Here is a 17,614-nt window from a genome sequence, read left to right on the forward strand (position 1 = left end):
TACACGCCCACTAGTGGGGATTGAGCCTGCAATCTGGGCATGTGCCCTTGACTGGAATCAAACCTGGAACCTTTCAGTCTGCAGGCTGACGCTCTGTCCACTGAGCCAAACCAGCTGGGCTCATATTTATTATTTACTGTGTGTCAGGGACTATTGGAGTAGTTTTCATGGATTGTCTCATTTAATCATCATCTAAAGAAGGGAGCATTATCCCTATTTCACAGATGAGGAAACTGAGGCACAGGTCTGTAGTCTTACCTATCTATCATCTATCTATCTATCTAAAAGTCGAATAGCAAAGTGTCCCCTCTGGAGTTGGACCAGGAGAACAGGAGTTCGATTGCTTGTTATGATGTGCACTGACCAGGGGGTCAGGTGGAACAGGGCGGTGACCAGTGGCAGTGGCGGGGCACTGAGGGACCGAGGGAAGGAGGAGGTGAGGAGGTGATGGTGTGCCTGGTTGGTGAGGGAAGGATGGAGGCGGGGAGACGGAGAACCTGACTGGCCCTGATTGCCAGCCAGGCCTAGGGACTCTTCCCATGCATGAATTTCATGCACCGGGCCTCCAGTAGCTAATAAATGGTGATGGCAAGATTCAAATCATTTGCTTTTCTAACACACACTCTTAGCTGCAATTACTCATTTGTGCTGCCACACTGAGATAGCGTATATGATGGGGAGGGCTATGGATGGGGCGAGAACTCAGAATTCTCTTTGGCCATGTTGGGTTTGGGACAGTAGCCAGTATATTAGTCATTGGGAAGGGTAGGACTGGAGATACAAATTTTAGATTCACCAGCTTATAGGTAAAGCCATGGGCTAGAGATTTCTTAAAGAAAATATGTCAATAGAAAGATATCAGGGCCAAGAATTGACTCTTGAGGCATGCAAAATCTATAGAGCTTGAACAGTGGAGGAGCCAGAAATGGAGAGTGGTCAGTGATGTGGAAGAAAATTAAAGAAGATTGTCGGAGTAAAATCCGTTTCAGAGGAAAGGAATGTCACATGTTGTGAATGCGGCTCACATGCAGGCAGGCGTCCAAGTGGAGTCCGATTAGGAGCCGGTGGCAGTGAAGTGGGAGTCACACAGGTGGCTCTGTAAGGGTGTCAGTGGGGAGGGCCAAGCAGTGGGTGTAGTTAGAGGGGACATAGGGGAAAGGATGGTGATACAATGGTCCCACAGGGGATAGAAACGGAGGGAATGTGAATACAGGGGTTGGGTTCCCATTGGAGCAGGGCGCTTGCTTTCATTGGTTTTGTTGGTTTCATAGTCACAGGACAAGGTTTAGATGCAGGTAAGCTGGTAGATTTTGTGGTGGGAAAATAAAGCAGTTCACTTCTAATTGCTTCTATGATTTCAGTAATGTTTAAGACAAAGTAATCAGCAGAGAGTACTGGGAGGCACTGAGATTATAGAAATTTAATGAGAGGAGCTTAATGAGAAATTTAGTGTCAGCATCCCCAAAACCACCCCCAGTTTAGGTGCTTCACTGGGAGGCCGAGTGGCTTTTACCCAGAACCAGTGAGTTCCCCCTTCCCTTTTTGTGTGTGAGGGTGTCTCACCCAGGGTTATGTTGGCAGGGTGAGAGCCAAGTTCAGGTCTCCTGAGTCTGGACTGTGTTCTGTCCCATTCCTCTTATCTGCCCGGCTTTGTTTCCGAACTCTCAGATGTGGCATTGGAGCACTGGGCAGCCAGAGCTCTGACTCTGGCAGAGGAGGGCGCTCACACAGTGGCTGCCTGGTGCCCAGGGCAGGGCATGGAGGCTCACCAGCTGGAGGTGGACAAGCCCGGGAGCTCGGCTGCTCCTGGGGTCCTGGGCCGGCTGGTTTTGGGGTCCGGACAGGAGCCTTGTCTGAATCACAAGGCTGGAGCGAGGCTGTGGCCTTGGCTGCGGACTGTCTCTGTTCCCAGGGTGCGGAGCTGCCTGGCCTGGCGCGCCTCAGAGCTGTGTCTGAGATGTCCCTGGAGTTCCGGGTGTGTCGGGATGGGAATGTGGACAAAAAGGGGGGCTGAGGTGCTGGGGCTGAACCTACTGACCTCCCCCGGCTTTGGTAAAAACCAAAGCAGCCAGTTTGGAAAAAGAGTTTTGTTTTTGTTTGTTTTTTTTTAATATATATTTTATTGATTTTGTACAGAGAGAAAGGGAGAGAGATAGAGAGTTAGAAACATCGATGAGAGAGAGTCATCAATCAGCTGCCTCTTGCACACCCCCTACTGGGGATATGCCCGCAACCAAGGTACATGCCCTTGACCGGAATCGAACCTGGGACCCTTCAGTCCCCAAGCCGACACTCTATTCATTGAGCCAAACTGGTTTCGGCATGGAAAAAGAGTTTTAACGATTACAAGGATTTCTGAAAATAAATAAATAGTTTTAATGTTTAAAAGGATTTCTGGGGGGGAAAAAAAATATTTTTTTTCTGCAGCATTAAAGGGGTTTTGATAGGGTACCAGATTGGTTTTTCTAGTTTGGCTTGGTCTGGATTCTCCATGCTCACAGGGGTACAAAGTTCTAGAATTTGGGAGGATGTCCTTAGGGGCAGGCAGCAGGCCTGGCGCTGTATCAGGACTATGGCACAGGCATGGACAGCTACTGACCGAACCTTGGCCTCCAGGAGCAGCAAATCTGTCCCGGGGAATGGCAGAGGCAGCCAGCTCTCACCTCCTGAATTGCTGTGCTGACAGTCACCACCAGCAACCTTCGTTCAGAGAGAGGAGCAGTGAGGGAGGGCCAAGGCAGGATCCCCAGCCTGGAGTTGTCCTCACATAATGCACATGATCTCTGTTTTAAAGCAGCTGCCAGGCCCTGGCTGGTTTGGCTCAGTGGATAGAGTGTCGGCCTGCAGACTGAAGGGTCCTGGGTTCGATTCCAGCCAAGGACACATGCTCAGTTACGGGCTTGATCCCCAGTGGGTGTGCAAAAGGCAGCCAATCAATGATTCTCTTTCACCATTGATGTTTCTCTCTCTCTCTCCCTCTCCCTCTCTCTCTGAAATCAATGGAAAAAAAGAAAAAGAAAAAGCTTTCAGAATGGAGTCCATTTAAAAAATAAAATTTATTGATTGTTTTAGAGACAGGGAGAGAGAGAAAGAGAAACATCTATGGCTGCCTCCTGTATACCTGCTACAGGGATGGGGAATGGGGGGTGAGGAGGGTGGGGATGGGGTGGGCAGGACATGTGCCCTGACCAGAATCATACCAGCAACCTTTAGGTTCATGGGTGACCCCCAAGCCAGGGCAAGATGGGATCCATTTTTAAGGTATCATGCCTGAGAGTCAGTTAACTAGAATCAGATGAAACATTTTTTTGTTAAAATATAAATTGTCAATTTCCCTTTTTTAAATGTCTGCTAAAGCTCAGGATTATGATAATCTAGTGTAGCAGTCTTCAGATTTAGTTATCTGTACAGTGCATGGAGACTTCTGTCAGTTTTATGGGAATCGAATTCCAGATTCTCAACTTCACTGAGGATTCTTTTCTGAACCACCTGTTTGAGAACACTCTGAAACTTCTGGCTTCACTTCTCCTCTCCCATTCCACAGGTGCCCACCTCCCACTTTGGAAAGGAAAGACTTACTTCTTCTCTGGTGCATTGCTCTGGGCTGTGAAAATCTCCTGAGCTCAAAACAAAAGGGACTATTTGAGAATGCATCTCCCCAGGGGAGGGAAGAACAAAAAGAGCTTCTATAAAAAGTATTGAAGCAGGTGTTATATTCCACTAGCTTACAAACTGGTGGCAAAGCTCTATCTCCTATCTTTCTGAAAACTGAAGCAAAACAGTTGATACTGGGCTATGTAATAACACATTTATTTGAATTAAAAATTAAAGTCAGACTTTTTCTTTTAAATAATTTTTTATTTTTGAAAGTAGTACATATGTCCTCCTTTTCCCCCATTGTACCCCTCCTCCCCCGTGCCCCTAAAGTCAGACTTTTTCTAACAAAACAAGTCTTACTTTTGCTTAATGGCTTGCCAGTGAGGACTGGCTTTGCCATTAGATTATATGGAGGACATTTTCCATAAATTTTTATAAATTTCAGGTTTTGATGGGAGTTCTATTTAAAGTACATGTGCAAAATGAAACATGTTGGAAATTACATCATTTACAACCATTAAACCTATACTTAAATATTTGAGTTATAATTTAAAACTGTTTAAGGGTGTATGCTGTTTTTCCAAAATCTTTGTAGAGACAGTATGTGAACAGAAATATTTCATGACCACTGCTAGTGTTTGTAGAAAAAGCCTGGGTTATAAACTCAATCTGAGTGGCCCAGCTTTGAATCTTGTCCCTGGCAATATTGACTTTAGAAGTTAACTTGGTTCAATGGTTGCACCAAGAGGTCATGGTTCGATTCCTGGTCAGGACACATGTCTGGATTTCTGGCTCTGTCCCCAGTTGGGGGGTAGGAGAGGCGTGCAGGAGGCAGCCTGTCGACGATGTTTCTCTCACATTGATGTTTCTATATCTCCCTCTCCCTCTCTAAAAATCAATCTATGTATATAAAAGCCTAAGTGACTCCAACCATTTGACCGGAAACTATGACATGCATTGACCACCAGGGGGCAGAGCTGCCAAGCGAGAACAACTTTGCAGAGTGCCCTTTCACACACCGGGACCCCTCGAGGGATGTTGGACTGCCAGTTTTGGTCTGATTCCCGCAGGCCAGGCATAGGGACCCTGTCTGCCGGCGGGATCCTGCTCACTCGGCAGATGCTCTTGGAACCCTGGCACTGCCCAGGTGCGGCCAGCCGGGAAGGCACCTCGGGATGGTGGCTCTAGGCGCAGGCGTCCTCAAACTTTTTAAAGTGGGGGCCAGATCACGGTCCCTCAGAGAGCTGGAGGGCCGGACTATATGAACTACTAATTCCTACTGTGTAACACCTCGGCTGCGCTCACTGCCCAAAAAACCTGGTGGGCCGGATCAGACTCCTCTGCGGGCCGCATGTGGCCCGCGGGCCGTAGTTTGAAGATGCCTGCTCTAGGGTGTGTCCAGCCCAGCTCGCCCAGTCCTGCCCTGGTGGCCACCTTCTACTTAATTAATTTCCTTTCAATGTGCGTGAATCTATAGCACAGACCTCTAGTAAAAATATATTAATCTACAGGAAGTTCTTTAAATACCGTATTTTTCGGACCATAAGACGCACTTTTCCCCCCCCAGAAGTGGGGGGGAAAAGTCCCTGCGTCTTATGGTCCAAATATAGCCTACACATATACTTTAAAAAAAAAAGTTTTTTTACTTGCCCGGCTCTGTGTGGTCTCTGTGTGCTTGCCCAGCTCTAAAATGGTTCTAAATGCTGCTGTTTACTTTACAGGGTTGATTACATGTGTTTATGACTGTGATGTTGGGTTTGAATGCACATAAAATATTTAGGACACTACTTGTTTCAGAATCTTTTTTTCTTCATTTCCCTTCTCTAAAAACTGGTGCGTCTTATGGTCCGGAGCGTCTTATGGTCCGAAAAATACGCTAGTTACTGTAAAAACCACTTAACAGTTTTTACCACTATTTCTCCATTCCTAGTTTTCTAAGAGGTTTTAAGTTTTTTGTTATTTTTAAAAATATATATTTTGTTGATTTTTTACAGAGAAGAAGGGAGAGGGATAGAGGTAGAAACAGCGATGAGAGAGAAACATCGACCAGCTGCCTCCACAGTCCGGTTTTGGCAGTTTTTTGTTATTTTATTATAAGTGAATATTTAATTTTATCATTTATTTGCATTGTTGAGATAAACGTGATTTTGCATCTTTATTCCATTAATCTAGTGATTAACAATGAAATTTGAATGTTGGCCGGGACCGGTTTGGCTCAGTGGATAAAAAGCGTCTGCCTGAGGACTGAAAGGTCCCGGGTTCGATTCCAGGCAGGGGCATGTACCTTGGTTGCGGGCACATCCCCAGTGGGGGGTGTGCAAGAGGCAGCTGATCGATGATTCTCTCTCATCAATGTTTCTAACTCTCCCTCTCTCTTTCTCTCTTCCTCTCTGTGAAAAATCAATAAAATAAAATAAAATAAAGAAATTTGAATGTTGAATGCATCTTGCATTTTTGAATTAAATCCACATTAGTTGTAATGTAACATATTCCTGCATTTGATTTACTAGTTCTTTATGATCTTTTGCTTTGTGTGTACAAGAAAGATTAGCCTATAGTTATATTGTCTGTGGAAGGATTTGGTATCAAGTGTATGCTGGCCTCATAAAACAGGTTGGAAAGTATCCTCTCATATAATGCTGGTATCATTTCTACCTTAGATATTTGAAAGTTTGAAGAATCCAACAACAAATCTATCATTCTGCAGTTTTCTTCCTGGAAAAATTTTAAAGTAGAGATTTAATTTTTTAATTAAATATAGAATTTTTAAGTTTTATATTAATCTTTGTTTCATTTGACAAGTTAGTCTTTATAGGAATTTGCTCACTTAATTTTACAATTTATTGGCATAAATTTGTCAAAATAATCCTGTTTAATCTCTGACCATCAGTAATTGCATACATTTTTTACAATAATACTGCTTATTTATGTCTTTTCTTGATGTTTTTACAGATGTGTCAGTCTTGTGAAAATCAAATTTTTTGTATTGCTTTTTTTCTATTTTTATTTTACCATTTTTAAAAAAATGCTTTCTAATTTCCTATTTCTATTTGATTTTTGAACTGCAAATTGTTACAGGTATGTTTTAATTTTTTTTTGTAGTTTTATTTTTTTACTTTTAAAAAAAATTTAATAAGTCTATTGCTCAGATTATTACAATTATTTCTGCTTTTCCCCCCCATAGCTCCCTTCCACCCAGTTCCCACCCCCACTGCCCTTACCTCCCCTCCCCATTGTCCTCATCCATAGGTGTACGATTTTAGTCCAGTCTCTTCCTGCACCCCTCACACCGCTTTCCCCCTGATAATTATCAATCCACCCCCTTTCTTTGCCCCTGATTCTATTATATTCACCAGTATATTCTGTTCCTCAGATTTTTATTTCACTTAATTTTTAGATTCAGTTGTTAATATATGTGTATTTGTTGATAATTTTAATCTTTTTTCTTCTTCCTCTTCTTAAAGAATACCTTTCAACATTTCATATAATTCTGGTTTGGTGGCTCCTTTAGGTTTTTCTTATCTGTGAAGCTCTTTATCTGCCCTTCAATTCTGAATGATAACATTGCTGGGTAGAGTAGTCTTGGTTGTAGGTTCTTGCTGTTCATAACTTTGAATATTTCTTGCCACTCCCATCTGGCCTGCATAGTTTTTGTTGAAAAATCAGTTGATAATCGTGTGGGTGCTCCCTAACTGTTTTTCTCTTGCTGCTTTTAAGAGTCTCTCTTTGTCTTTTGCCCTTGGCATTTTAATTATGATGTGTCTTGGTGTGGTCCTCTTTGGATTCCTTTTGTTTGGGGTTCTCTGTGTTTCCTGTACTTGTAAGTCTATTTCTTTCACCAGGTGGGGGAAGTTTTCTGTCATTATTTCTTCAAATAGGTTTTCAGTATCTTGCACTCTTTCTTCTTCTGGCACCCCCATAATTCTGATGTTGGTACACTTGAAGTTGTCCCAGAGGCTCCTTTCACTATCTTCAACTTTCTGGATTCTCTTCTCTTCTTGCTTCTCCAGAAGAGTATCCTTTGCCTCTTTGTATTCAAATCTTTGACTTGATTCTTGCGTTCCTCTAGTCTGCTGTTGGGTCTCTGTATAATATTTTTTATTTCAGTCAGTGTATGTTTAATTTCTAGTTGATTCTTTTCATAACCTCGAGGGTCTCGTTAAATTTTTCGGCCTTTTCTAGGAAATTCTTGAAAAACCTTATTACCGTGGTTTTGAACTCTATATCCAGTCTTTTGTTCTCCATTTTTTTTAAATAAAAAAATATATTTTATTGATTTTGTACAGAGAGGAAGGGAGAGAGATAGAAAGCTAGAAACATCGATGAGAGAGAGTCATCGGCCAGCTGCCTCTTGCACACCCCCCACTGGGGATAAGCCCGCAACCAAGGTACATGCCCTTGACCAGAATCAAACCCAGGTCCCTTCAGTCCCCAAGCCGACGCTCTATCCATTGAGCCAAACCGGTCTCGGCCATTTTTTTTGCTGTTTGTTTGTTTGTTTGTTTGAGATCTGTATCCTTGACTCCTCATTTTCACTGCTTCCATGAGTTGGTAGGGTGGCTGTGTGTGTTTGGTGTCCTGAATGTCCCAGTGGGTCAGCCTCCCCAGTTACCTGAGGTGGACACTCTTGGTGCTCCCCTTTGTGGACTGCGTGTATAGCCTTGTTGTAGTTAAGTCTTGATTGTTGTTGGTATCACTGGGAGGAATTGACCTCCAGGCCCATTGGATGTGAGTATCAGCTGTGTCTACTCTGGGATACCTTCTGTATTGGAGACAGTCTTATAGGATCAGACTTGCAAAATTGCAAAAACCTCTGTGCTCAGCTTGGATGGGGCGGAGTTTCAGAGCTGAGCTGACAATCTTGGCTTCCAGTCAGTCCTGCCCTTGTGCACGCGCCTCAGACCTCTGCCTTCCACGCCTCTCCTGAGTTTCCTCCTGACCATCCAGATTCCCCCTGCAAGAGCGTGGGTACCCCAAGAGCTAGCCCAGAATTGGGTTGGGTCTCTGTATAATATTTTTAATCCTAGTGCAGTCAGGAGCTTCCGACTCCTTCCGCTGTGGAGAGGCTGCATGGCAACCTCTGCAGTCAGACCTCCCTGCGCGCACTCACTCCTGCACAGGCGCCTCTAGCCCCCGCCCACTGCGGCTCCCGGCTCCCCGGTCTCCCAGTCTCAAGTCTCTGGGTGCTTTTCTCTACAGTCCAGACTCCTCCCGTACAAGCCTGGGTCCGTGGGTTTCGGCCGGGGTTGGGTTCAGTGCAGTCAGAACCGGGGTTCAGTGCGGTCGAGGGCTTCCTTTCCCCCCACTCCCGCCAGCCAGGCACTCGGCCGCCCTTCCTCTCCACACGCACGTCTCCCTACCTCAGCGCTTTGCTGCTCCCCTGATCCGGGAGCCTCTCTCCTTCTTTCTAGTTGTAGGTTTCCCACTCCGCCAGCGTTCCCATGTGTTTGGATGATGTCCATTCTGATTTTAGTTGTTTTGAAATTGTTGTGCGAGGCGGCAGCTAGGTGCTTACCTAGGCTGCCATCTTGGTTTCTCCTCTGTTTTAATTTCTAATGTTTCTTTTACAGTTGTATCTGTGACTAGACTAAGCTTGTTGTTTATATTGTTCAGATTTTTATCTGCTTCACCTATCAATTACTCAGAATGTGTATTAAAGTTACCTGTCTTGATGGGCTATTTGCCAATTTTTCTATGTAATAGTATCAGTTTTTGCCAATTACATACTTTGAGGCTAGATTAATTAAGTATATAGAGTGTAGAATTACTGTATTTTCCTGATGAATTGCCCCTTATATGTAACCACAATCATTATTTCTAGTGAGGATTTTTACCTTAGAGTTCCCTCCTTTTTCTCTTAACATAAAAAATATAGCTTTATTTTAGTTATTTGTCTGGTATTTTTTTATTTTCATTCTTTCTAAATTTTTGTGTTTGAATGTTGTTTTTTGGTTTGTTGTCTATTTTTTGGTGTTTTTTTTTTTTTGGAAAGCACATAACTGAATTTTTCTCCTCTCATTGTGAAATCTTTATATCTTAACTATAGTGTGCCAGCTGTTTACGTTTATTGTAAGTAGTAATTTATTTGGATTTACTTCTACCATTAAAAAATATTTTTTATTGATTTCAGAGAGGGAGATTTAGAAACATCAATGATGAGAGAGAATCATTGATTGGCTGCCTCCTTCATGCCCCCTACTGGGGATCAAGCCCACAACCCGGACATGTGCCCTTGGCTGAAATCAAATCCAGGACCTTTCAGTCGAAAGCTGATGCTCTATCCAGAGCCAAACCAGCTAGGGCTCTTTTAATTTTACTTACTTACTTATTTATTTATTTATTTATTCTTTCTCTTAAAATATTTATTTTTCCATATGTTTTCACTATCTTTTGGGTTATTTCAATGTATTTTTCTGAACCAGTTTTCCCCCTGTACTTGTTGGGATGACATATACTCTGTTTCTCTTCCTTTGGAGACTATCTGATTGCACCTTCTGCATGTAAGTTACCAAAGTGTAAAGTCGTTTATGCTTCTCCTCAGGATCCTCTCTTGTGGTCCCTAGTGTCTATTTCTTTTAATTGGGAGGAGAGAATCTGTTTGGGAGAGCTTGGATCAGATATCTCCTTTTGAATCATAGCTATTGTAAGGTGAGGGGAGCGGGAGAATTCATTCATTTATTTATTATTATTATTTGGAGGGGAGGAGAATTTTAGTAGATATTTGGCCATTGGGTTCCTCTAACTCTTTATATCCTTTCTGTACTTATATATAAAAAAGTCTATATTATGGACTTTTATCACTATAAATGACTCATCAGAAAAAACAGAATTGTTACAAACTCAAGTATATCTAATTCCATAGACTTTCTATAACACTTTTTGTCACAAATTCACATCTGAAATCTTTTCCTTCTCTTCCTCTGCCTTCACCTCCTTACTCTCTTCCTTCCCCTGGCTTTTGTGTAGGTGTGTATTTGAAACCTGTCTAACAAGTTCCCCATCCAAGCTGGTCATCTCCCAGTGGCCATGTGGTTTCCAAAGGGTTGGGTCATTTGTGCTCCTCTCGTGGCTCTCCATGTGCTCATCTTCTTGAGAACTTGGCAGCGGTGTCTTTTCAGTGATCCGTAGTGAGTGAACTGTGCCCTAAGCATTAATGGAGGTTCAGGACCACGGACAGATGTTTGTGTGCCCCCTGTTTGTCTCACACCCAAACACTTCAGCCGGCCAAGACATTCTTCTGAAACCTCCAGTGCTTATTGTCTTTTCATTTTAAGTTCAACTCCTCCTCATTTTTTTCAGTTGTCTTAATAGCCAGGTCTTGCCTTTAGGAAGTTTTCATCTCATCTTCTTTTTAAGTTCGTATCTTACCAGTACTTTTGAGTTAATTAATAGTTTTGACTCCTTAAAGAAATTGAGAATTAGATAGGCTAAGAAACTTATCCTACACTTAGAGGCCTGGTGCATGCACTGGGCGGGGGTGGGAGGCTCAGCCCGGCCTGCCCCCTCTCACAGTCTGGGAAGCCCTCAGGGGCAGGAGGCAACCCTGCGATCTGGGGAAGGCAGCACCCCCATCACACCTCTGCTGCTGCCACTGCCAGCAGTGCAAGCCTCAGCCAGCCCTGGTTACCTGAGCCTTGGGTGGCCCTGGGCGGCTGGGCAGCTGACATCCTAGACTTGCCTGTGCCTTGGGCTGGCCCTGGGGGGTTAGGGAACTTAGCAGACTGGGGGACTCTGGAGGCTGAGGGGACTGGGCGCCCCCATTTTGTGGCTGTGGTCGCTGCCATCTTTGAGGGCGTGGCAGACAATTAGCATGTTCCTTCCTTCTTAGAACAGGATTACACAGCTATTCAGTTATAGTAAGGTTTGGAACTCGGATTTTTCTGACTATGAAGACAAAGCTCTTAATTCCTTGATATTCTTTATTTAGAACTTCTAAATGTGTATTAAATCAATTTATATTTAAAAAGTGCTCCCTTTTTCTTAATACATTGCAAGAACTCGTTGAATTTTATGGATTGCAACCCTTTGGCCATCATAGTTTACAAATATTTTCCCTGTTTGTAACTTATTTTTATTTTAAACTTTAATACAGTATTTTAAAAATATAACTTTCAAATTTTGTTAAATCGTTCTGTCTTTTTCTTTTGGGCTTTTGCTTTTGGCATCCTGTTAGGAAAGTTTTTCCTCATCCCAAGAACATAAAAATGTTGCATTCTATTACACTTATGGTATACGTAGTTTGTTTTTTAGATAATCTACCTATATTTGAACTGATACTTTAAAAAACTATAGGTATATTTTTATTGATTTTAGAGAGGAAGGGAGAGGGAGAAAGAGAGAGAATCATTGATCGGCTGCCTCCTGCACGCCTCCTACTGGGGATTGAGCCCACAACCCAGGCATGTGCCCTTGGCCTGAATCAAACCTGAGACACTTCAGTCCTCAGGCTGACGCTTTAGCCACTGAGCCAAACTGGCTAGGGCTGAACTGATACTTTTAAAACACATCTACCAACTTGTAAGGCAAGACACTTTATATTTCATCTTAAATAGTTTCTTGCCCATTCTTCTACATTTATTCTTGCAGATGACCTTAGAATCATTTTGTTAAATTTTCTTTTCCTTCCCAAATTGAGGAGAAGTGCTTCCTTTAAAAAACATAAGCTAATATTATATCTAGACTAAGTGGCTGGACTATTTTTTCACTTTTTTATGTTTTAAACATGGAATAGTTTATAAATACCATTTTATAATCGTGTTCTCACCAGCTGCTGAGTGGAAATAAATTTATATAGTGTCTATATATATTTTCTCTTTCTTTGAGGTTTATTTTCCATAAAACTGTTAGGTAAAAATTCCTATGTAGTAGTATTAATAGTGGTGACAACAAAATATTTGAATGAAGGTATGTGATGAGATTAAATTGTTGCTATGGGAATACTGACTAGTTAGCTACCCAGTCTATTTCCCATTTCTTGCACAGTGGCTGGTACTGAATAGGTACTCAATAAATAATTAAATGTAGTGTTAAATAATTAATGAAGACATTATCTTTGTGAATTTATAAGTCTCAGCCTTATAGAATTGATCAAATTGGGAATGCTAATATATTCATTAATTTCATTTATGAGAGACAAGGTAGATAAACTGGAATGTAAATTTAGCAATTTGCAATAAAGAATATATCTATTAAGCATTGGAGTCATTGTGTCAGTCCCACCAGTGCTTTGTTAAATTTCTCCCTGCAGGAAAAACTTTGTTGGAAGTTTGGGATTTGAGAATGACGTTGGAGTAAGGGTAGTCACTCTAATGGACTTGAAGTTCTTATCGTCCCTGACAGGAATGACATGTCACATGGATTGACATTGTGCTCATTTGTCAGCACCCCAGTCTGTTGTGCATGAAGACTAATGCCTGGGTTTCTCACTCACAAACATGCTCAGTGTCTTCCTTCCGGACACATATCTTTAGCTGTATGATGATTTTACCATCAAATCTTCTCTTTGTTAGAATTATTTTTTTAATCAGTTAACTGCCACACGTCCAAAACAGAAACCATCCCCATGGTATTATGAATTTGCAATGAATATTATAAAAATAAATATATTACTCACAGTTGGGGTATTCGTGAATATTTTCAGCTGAAAATTCTGACAGAAAATGATTTTAAAGTTGGTCAGGGCTGCCACTTAGGGAAAACATGTTTTTTTTGTGTGTGTTTTTTTAATAGACATGCATGGCATATGGGGAAGGTCCACCACTTGCATCTACAGATGCTTATGGCGTACAATTTACATGTTGTATGTGAACACGTTTACTTAAAGCATTAAACAATACAGAAATACAGCTAACATTTTGAGCCTTTATGCTAGATTTCATATTATTTTTTTCTTACCTTATATAATAAAGAACTACTCTGTTTTCCCCCAAATAAGACAGTGTCTTATATTAATTTTTACCCCCAAAGATGCGCTAGGTCTTATTTTCAGGGGATGTCTTATTTTTCCATGAAGAAGAATATGGTACACATTTATTGTTTAATGAAAATAAAGGAAATTTATTACCTGTATACGGTATGGTAGTACAGTAGTTGTCAACACAAACAAAACAAACTGTGAATCCTACAGTATCAAGAAGTTACTCATTTATTCAATGACAATCATGTCATCATCTTCTGGAACATCATCATAACAATCCAATTCCTGAATTTCCTGGTGAACTTCTTGTGACTCCATTTCTTTCAGAATCAGTGGACCAAATCTCTCATGTTTAGCAATAGCATTCTGAGACAGAGCCTAGGGGGGCCTTATTTTCGGGGGGATGCCTTATATTTCACTCAGAAGGAAACCTGTAAGTAGGTCTTATTTTCAGAGGATGTCTTATTTTGGGGGAAACACTATGCTAATTATACTGAACAGCAGAACAACCATCTGGAAGCCAGGGCTGCGAGGGCTGAGGCAGCTGGGACTATGAAGGCCGAGCACTTTGCACAAATTTCATGCATCGGGCCTCTGGTTTAACTATAAAACAGCCTATTGAAGGACTCAAACAGATACTTATACACCTCGTTTAAGTAAATGAGGCATGTGGCCTACCAGCCGCAAGTTTGACTTGCTTGTTGTACACCAATGTTCGTAGCAGCTTTATTAACAACTAGAGGCCTGGTGCACGAATTCATGCATGGGTGGGGTCCCTCGGCGTGGCCTGTGGGGATTGGGCCAAAACCAGCAGTCCAGCACCACCAGCCGCTCCTGCCTGATGCTCCTGCCCTTCCTGGCCCCGCTGCTCCTGCTGCAGGCTCACACCCAGTCAGTCCTGATCGGGAGAGGTTCGCACCGTCATAGTGGCGCTTGCCAGTCGTGAGCCCTATGTCTGGCACTCATTCTGAGGGGCATAAAGGGGGTCAGGATGTGATCAGCCCTCCAGGTGGGCGGTGGGAGGCCCTGGCCGGCCCAGGATCTGGATCCGTCCCACTGACGTTCTTGCTGGTTGTTGGGAGCCACCTGGCAGCCACTTTTACATCATTTCTTCCTTGTGGAGCATCTAGAGAGGGGTGGTCAGAAGACACTGGTGGTCAGTGTGCGTCATGCGACTGGTCAACTGGTCATTTGGTTGCTTAGGTTTTCATATATAGAGAGTTAGCTAAAAAGTAGAAACAACCCAAGTGTTCATTAATTAGTGAATGAGTAAAAAGAATGATTTATATATATATATATATAGAGAGAGAGAGAGAGAGAGAGGGAGGGAGAGGGAGGGAGAGGGAGGGAGAGGGAGGGAGAGGGAGGGAGAGTGTAACTTATATATAATATATCTAACATGTTCTGTGTTTGTGGCTGTTACATTTGCTTATGAAGTTACCAAAACCATATATACATATAGACTACTTTGAAACTTTTCTATAATAACTCAGTTATTAAAAATATAAAAATACCTACTCTGTCAAAAGACACAATTTTAGGTGTTTAAAAGTGAATAAGTCCTAGTAGGTTTGGGTCAGTGGACAGCATCAGCCTCGAACTGAAGGGTCCCGGGCACGTTCCTTGGTTGCACCCTGGCCCTGTCCGGGTGCATGCAGGAGGCAACCAATCGATGTGTCTCTCACATCCATGTTTCTGTTTTTCCCTCTCCCTTCCATACTCTCTAGAAATCAATGGGAAAATATCCTCTGGTGAGGTTTAACAACAACAACAACAAAAAAAGTGAATAAGACAGTTTTACACTCCTGCTCAAGTATACGTTGTCACCATAAATCTCAGAAACATACCAATTGTAATTTTATTCTTTGTACATTACAAGTGATTAGTGTATAGTCACAGTATATTTCATAATTCCTTATTACATACTAATTTAAAAGTGCACAGTATATTTTATTTGAAAACATAAACAGAACCTGATCTGACTAATGAAAGCTGTAATGTGATTTTAGCTATTCCTCTTGTCAATGCTCCCTTAAACCCCTATCCCCGCCCCCTCTGCCTTAGCAATGGTCTTATTCTCACGCTGCTCTACTGAAGGTGAGCATCAGCATCTGTAGGAGAAGGACACGCCGTGGAAAGGCTGAGGGGCAGCAAAGCTGGAAGAAGGCACACCTCCTGGAGGCATTTGAGAGACAGGGAGGAGCAGAACCAAGAGGGAAGGAAGGTTACCATCTCTGGCCGCAGTGCTCTCTCTTCTCTGCCGGCCTCGCTGTGCCTTGAGGCTTATTCCCCAGATTCTCACAGTGTCTCCTTCATCCACATTCGTTTCCTGTTGGAATCTCCAACGAGGCCCTTTCTCAAGCCATCAACCAGAAATGGCTTGCAACCAGAAGTCTATATTCCTACTGGACCTGGGCAATAGTTGTGAGAGTCGGAGTAGATTGAAGGAGACTCCATGTTTAGATCTTGGGTTACATACAGCAGGGAAAAGGGTATACTTTGCAAGGTATTCCTGGCCTTTCATATTGGAACTCAGAATTCTTTTCTTTTTAGAACTAGAGACCCGTTGCAGAAAGATTCCTGCAGTAGGGCTTCCTGCTGAGGTCTCCACCACCCTGTCCGCTTCCCTTCCTTTTCCACCGCCCTGCTTGCTTGCTTGCTTGCTTGCTTCTCCACAGCTTCGCTCCCTTATGCAGCGATTGGCTGATTGGCTTCTTTCTACGCTGTCTTCACTCTGTGCCTGAATATGCAAATTAACTGCTATATTGGTTGGGTTATTTTGCATACTCACCCTAATTGGCTTGTGGGCGTGGCTTGTGGGTATAGCGAAGGTGTGGTCAATTTGCATGTTTCTCTTTTATTAGGATCATTCATTCACTTAACCATTCATTTGATAGTGTGTAGTGAACCAGGGGCTCAGATGGAAACTTGCTTTCTTTCAAGTTTCAAAGAGATCGTTTTTTAAAACTTAGAGTTCTTTCATATTTAATTCTGTTAAGTTTAGTATCTGTTTTTTAGTTTATTTCTCCCAAAAAACTTTTGGGGAGAAAGAGGCAGCATATTACTATATTGGAAAGGCTTTGGAGCCTGACAGATTAGAGTTTAACTACATCCTATTTGTGCCACTTGTTGGCAATGTAATCTTCCATTTATTTTACCGTTCTGAACCTGTTTTTTCTTCTTTTGAAATAGGAATAATAATAATAATAATGTAGTTGCTGAAACTGGTTTGGCTCAGTGGATAGAGTGTCAGCCTGTGGACTGAAAGGCCTCGGGTTCGATTCTGGTCAAGGGCATGTTACCTTGGTTGCGGGCACATCCCCAGTAGGGGGTGTGCAAGAGGCAGCTGATCGATGATTCTCTCTCATCGATGTTTCTAACTCTCTATCTCTTCCTCTCTGTAAAAAATCAATAAAAATATATTTTTAAAAGATAATAATAGTGTAGTGAATGTGAGAGTGAGAGAAATTGGGACAGGTTGTCAGAATTTACATAAAATTATGACTTCTTGATTGGCGAGCCAGCTGTGTCATAGTGGTATTGTTACTTATTGCAGAGACTAACTTTTCTGAGTCCAGTATTATATTCTTTTTTCCCATAGCTTTGGTTAGTTTTCCACACTAGTTCACTTTATTCTGGCTAGTGAGGTGAGGCCCCACAATTACACTTCACCTTCAGTTGGAGGGAGGTTTTCAGATAAACTGAGGGAAATGGTGTGGCAGATCCCTCAGAAAGTGCGTGCCCCGTGAACACTGAGCTGTCAGCACTAAAGAAGGCAAGGTGTTGTTCATTAAATAGTATGTACAATACCTTGTGAAAAGTCCCCAGGTATAGCAGTTGCCTGGCAGTACAATAGGCCCAGTTGGTCCCTTACATGATTTTGATTTTTGTCAGGGGCAGTAGTATAGTGATAATTAAGTCTTTTTCAGTTATTGTAACGAGTATGAAGTTTTTCTGCAATTTGTCTCATACATCCAAAATTATTTCAGTCACACCAAGTGACTGACATGGCCTTTTGGTGTATAGAATTTATGACTTTTCTCTTACATATCTTTGTATGAAGCATTTTTGTTAAATATTGCCAATGAACTTGGCGGTAAT

The 17,614-nt window shown here is 42.3% G+C and overlaps 1 protein-coding gene across 15 annotated transcripts in view; it reads left to right on the forward strand.

The window, feature by feature from the left end:
- Window positions 1-17,614, forward strand: part of CDC42BPA (CDC42 binding protein kinase alpha) — a 181,502-nt gene that overhangs the window by 18,215 nt on the left and 145,673 nt on the right. The window contains exon 2 of one of the 15 annotated variants that reach the window (XM_045587151.1): window positions 8,582-8,592. The exons of the other annotated variants lie outside the window; for them this stretch is intronic. The gene's annotated coding sequence lies outside the window, so the exon portion shown is untranslated. The remainder of the gene's footprint in view (window positions 1-8,581; window positions 8,593-17,614) is intronic. 15 annotated transcript variants of the gene reach the window in all.

This window comes from Pipistrellus kuhlii, unplaced genomic scaffold (genome assembly GCF_014108245.1).
Source record: "Pipistrellus kuhlii isolate mPipKuh1 unplaced genomic scaffold, mPipKuh1.p scaffold_m20_p_25, whole genome shotgun sequence".
Taxonomy (NCBI): Eukaryota; Metazoa; Chordata; class Mammalia; order Chiroptera; family Vespertilionidae; genus Pipistrellus; species Pipistrellus kuhlii.